The following is a 5,462-nucleotide window of genomic DNA, read 5'->3' on the forward strand; positions in this document are numbered from 1 at the left end:
CTTTGCAATGGGCGTGCCCATTCGTTAACACAGGGGTGACTCACCCCTGCCAAAAAGCCCCCTTTTACGCCCAGCTCTCCCCCAGGGAGGCGACCCCTCCTTGTGCCACCCTTAAACTTTTACGACCCTTGCAATTCGGAGATGTATAAATATACTCGCAGGTACGACACCTTGGTAAGGGTGTAAGAGCGCTCGGCCACATCTTCCTACGTTTTACCATTTCACTTGCTAAGTGAAGCGTGTGCGCGTAATGACCTTCGCTTATCTACATAAGATGCCTTAATGGAACGCGGGGAATTTTTAAAACCGGGGGAAATTAATAAGGGAAGGTATTAGTATAAATAATGTACTTTCAGGTATGATGGTTAGGTAACCGTGTGCGACCACGTGGCGATGATTTTCCATACATTTTGTTATTTCATGATTTCAACGCGGGAACTACATGGCAGCTTTATTTAATAAACAGATCGGTAATTTCAAAAAAATTCTCCTGCACAAAGAACGAATAAAATGCGCACGTGATAATGCACAAAAAATGCAACGGACCGGAAAACACGTTCGACTCAAGATGGCGGAGATTCATTTACTAAAAAATAAAAAAAAGAGAACACTCGGTAATTTCAAAGGAATCGTCCTGCATAAAGACAAGGAATAAAATGCGCACGTGGTAATGCAGAAAAAATGCAACGGACGCGAGGACACATCCGATCCAAGATGGCGGCTCGGGTGAAAGGGAGAGGCAGAGCGAGAGTGAAAAAAGCGAGAGGGGAGGAAAGGGGATCCTAGGAACCACTTTCCCTTTCTAAAGTCGGGAAGAGACGTAAAAGCGCCGTTGGCGGTGCTCCGGATTTTCGAAAGGAGACGGAGCTATAGAAATGCAAACTCGATAGAGGAGAGAGAGAGAGAAAAAGAGCGGAAGAAAGTCGGTCGAGGGTCTCGAAGGAGGGGAGGTCCTTTTCCCACATTTCTCCGGTTCTACGAGATTCCCATCCTAGTCCCTCCTATTACCGTTTCCTTTGATCCGATTACCTCGAAGGTCCTGCGGGGAGGGGAACGATTCCCGCTGGACCGCGGAATTTCCTCGTTACCGAAGAATTCGTTTCTTATTTTTTTTTTTTTTATTTATTTTTTTTTCGTCGGTACCAAAAGGCATGCAAAGAAGGAAGGTTCTATTACGCGGCTGGTTGCGCAACCGCAATTACGCAACGGCTTGCAAACGGAGTTTCGAATTATGCCAGGCGAATGTCTCAATTGGCACATTGTGCGCCGAACGTTCTAACGTTTTAATAAGCTATCGAGATTCCGCGGAACGGAAACGGGCAAATCTGGGCCGCTTCCAAGAAATTTCGAGGTTAGGTAACGAACCCGGAGGAAATTTCGTCAATCTCTGAGTAACTCCAACATCGCCGTTAAACTTTAGAAACGACCCTAATTTCGCGTCCATTGTCGACGTATTAAGTAGAGAAAAAAACGACAAATTAAACATGGTTAACAATAATATTCTCCGAGATTGGAAACTACCCACACGAATAAGAGAAATCCATTTATACCGTACACATAAACTTAATTTCTATAAAATCTACATGTGCCCATAATTATGAAAGTGGTCTAAGTCATATATTTTTTGTTTCGAAGTTACATTGAATTAATTTCCTTTGAAATAATATGGGGTGAAATAACTGATAAACTCATTTTTTTTTTAATTTTGACTTAGACCACTTTCATAATTGTGGGCACATATCGTATCTTGCGGTGCATCCAGAAGTTGCATCGGACCGGGTTGCAAGGAGAGGGTCAAGCTTGTATCTCCGTTGTCATAGTAAAATTACGAAGAGATGCGGATTTTTTATCCATCCGGGATGCACCGAGCGCATCGGCGGTGCATCGCGAGGCGGCGAGCGCCGCAGAAATGTCGGATGCAAGCTCATGAAGCGTACGTAAAGTGCATTACGCCCCACCACGGGGGCAGGCTTGCCCCCTCCCCGAGTCGAGTGCAGCCGCCCCCTGTTGCGCCGCGAATGCAATTCGCGATGCACCGAGCGCGCCTCGGCGTTCGACGAATCCTCGGACGCCAGAGGAGGGGGTTCACCGGAGGGGGGAGTGCAAGAGTCGGAGGGGAAGTTGCATTGCAAAAAGGAGGTAGCGCCGATAGGGCCGGCGGGCGAGGGGAGGGGAACTTATCGCGCGTACGCGGGACCAATCGCGCGGTGCTCGCGACAATGGCAGGGATTACGCTACCAAGAGGCAGACGAATCGCGAATCGGTCGTGGGGTGCGCGAATCTCCCCCACGGGTGAGGGCGCCACCTTGACCTCCACCATTGGGCCGGTCGCTACAGCGGAAAGTCGCCCGGTCCAGGGGAAATTGGGCCCACTTGGGATTTATCAATGTATATCGAAATCAAATGGGTAAGATATTTTATGGGGGGGATAAGGTATAAGTTTCTAATTATACCTCAGTTTTAGGGTTAGGAGATTTTTTAAAGACGATACGTAAAGAGCGAGGCTCGTTACCGTCTCTTTACTTCCGCGACAGCACACGGAGTGAGTTGCGACAATCCGCATTTATTTTAATTCTAAGGTATACATATTCGCCGATTAATCAAATTCGCGCAAGATAAGTCATTGTATATGTGCCCATAATTATGAAAGTGGTCTAAGTCATATACTTTTTGTTTCGAAATTACATTGAATTTATTTCGTTTGAAATAATATGGCGTGAAATAACTGATAAACTCATTTTTTTTTTAATTTTGACTTAGACCACTTTCATAATTATGGGCACATATATCCTCGAGGGTTCGTATTTGCCGCGAAACGCAGCCGAGTTTCGCGCAAGATAAATAATTGTATATATCTTCCAGGGTTCGTATTTGGCGCGAAACGCAGCCGAGTTTCACGCAAGATAAGTAATTGTATATATCCTCGAGGTATTTGGGGCCAAACACAGCCGAGTTTCGCGCAAGACAAATCATTGTATATATCCTCGAGGGTTCGTATTTGGCGCGAAACGCATCCGAGTTTCGCGCAAGATAAATAATTGTATATACCCTCGAGGGTTCGTATTTGGCGCGAAACGCAGCCGAGTTTCGCGCAAGACAAATCATTGTATATATCGTCGAGGGTTCGTATTTGGCGCGAAACGCAGCCGAGTTTCGCGCAAGACAAATCATTGTATATATCCTCGAGGGTTCGTATTTGGCGCGAAACGCATCCGAGTTTCTCGACATCTAATGTTTCCCGGAGAAATGGAAGCGGACTCGGTCGAGCGCGTCCTATCCGCTTTCTTTTTTTTTCTCTCTCGATTCTAATAGATTCCCTCCTTCGAAGGGGTCCCCCTTGCAGCCGGCTGCAACTGCGCCAGCCCGAGTTTCCGAGAAGCGGAGACGCACCCTAGGTGCATCGCGTTGATCTATTTCTAATATTGCAGCCTCGTGCGCCGGCCACATGTCGGGGCGGGCCGCGAGGCCGATTCGATCGGGCGGGTACCTCGGATTTTTTCCAAAAGTCACTTCTCCAGAGGCGACTCCACCCTCTCGAGGGCGAATTCTTCGCCGACCTAGAGGGGTTCCCGGTCTCGCGAATCCGCCATTTGTACGCCGTCCGCTCCTTCGCCGAGACCGGCGCCTCGAACCTGCCCCTCCGCTCGACGTGTACCCCGTGTACGTGCACGCACACGGGGACCGACTCGATTCCGGCGTCGCCATCTTTCCTCCACCCTGACCTCCGATGCCCCTGACCATGCGACCTAACCTAAAACGGTCATTGACGTCGCTGGTCAGCCCTGAATTTCCGACTCTTCCATGAACTATAGAAATTTTTAAGGGAATTTTTTTCCCTCAAAAAATGAACTTACTCAATTATGATCTTATCCCGACGGCGCCATTTTTAATTTACCGTAACTTCGAATGCTCCTAACCATGCCCCTGACCATGCAACCTAACCTAAAACGGTCATTGACGTCGCTGGTCAGCCCTGAATTTCCGACTCTTCCATGAACTATAGAAATTTTTAAAGGAATTTTTTTCTTCTTTTTATCTAATTTATTCAGTTATGATCATATCCCAACGGCGCCATTTTTAATTTACCGTAACTTCCAATGCTCCTAACCATGCCCCTGACCATGCGACCTAACCTAAAACGGTCATTGACGTCGCGAGCCCTGGTCAGCCCTGAATTTCCGACTTTTCCATGAACTACAGAAATTTTTAAGGGAATTTTTTTCCCTTAAAAAATGAATTTACTTAATTATGAGCTCATCCCGACGGCGCCATTTTTAATTTACCGTAACTTCCAACGATCCTAACCATGCGACCTGATCTATTCCGTGTTTTCCATGAAATATACAAATTCTCGTTTAACCGACCAATAACATCCTTTTGAAATATACCCGATGACTACGTAAAATAGCGACGAGTATTGTCTAATTTTCAAAATGTCCCCCAGGTATCAAGAGGCACCTGGGCACCTGGGGAGCAAACGATGCATCCCTCCGTAACGTTAAGCGTGCATTCGAATGCAAGTTATCGGACACGTAATAAAACGTAAAAGGATTTCACTTGACAAAAACTGTCCATAGAGCCAGATGGGTCGTGAACGGGCGAACGTTCGGCATCGGTCGTTTCTTTTTTTTTTTTGCTGAATTTTTTCCTACGGGAATTTGCATTTTTCCATGGAGTACCGCAGCTGACGAACGGCAAGGACCTCTCCGCTGCAAACGGTTAGGAATGTTTCAATGGAGTCCCCGGATTTCGGTCCCAACGGGAAGCAATAAAATCCTAATAAAACTATAAACCTTCTCCTCCTTCCTCTTTGGAAATTTTAATTTTATTCCCCATTCCCTCGGCCACGGTGTCTTCTCTCTTTGAGGAGACCGAGACTCTAGAAAGGAAAAGGCCGAAGGAGGGAGCCTTCCTCCTCGAGCCCCTGGATTTTGTCATCGCGGGATCCTCCGTGAGATCCCTCCTTTATGACGGGCGTACTCCTTTTCCCTCCTGATTTCACAGAAGGATAATAGTTGCCCGATCCTTTGGATGCGCTCGTTATCCTGGCATTCGCAACGGGCGCAGCTGCCTGCCACACGGCGCCAATGAAAAACCGGGAAGGATCCCGAAGGATCCCGAAGGATCACCGGTCCTCGAGGTAGAAGTCCCAGAAAAGAGCGACATCCTGCTAAATCTCCAGGATTGCATCCTGGATAGCTTGATTTCCCATTTCTTTCAAGAGGTGCCCACGTACACTGACAAGGACATTTCACTGACCCGAGAAATATTTTCCTAATAATTAAATTTATTTAAATTAATTTTAATACAACGTTTCTTTATCCATTGATTTTCTTTTCCGCGCTGAAAATAATTCCCCGTGAATCTTTCACGTCGAATTTCTTTCGGTGGGCGATCTTCAATATTCAGGATTTTCCCTGTCCACTTTTTACCGGTTATTGAACCCAATGTTTTGCAAAGAA

This window comes from Orussus abietinus, unplaced genomic scaffold, assembly GCF_000612105.2.
Source record: "Orussus abietinus isolate OABI.00-Male unplaced genomic scaffold, Oabi_2.0 scaffold20, whole genome shotgun sequence".
Classification (NCBI taxonomy): domain Eukaryota; kingdom Metazoa; phylum Arthropoda; class Insecta; order Hymenoptera; family Orussidae; genus Orussus; species Orussus abietinus.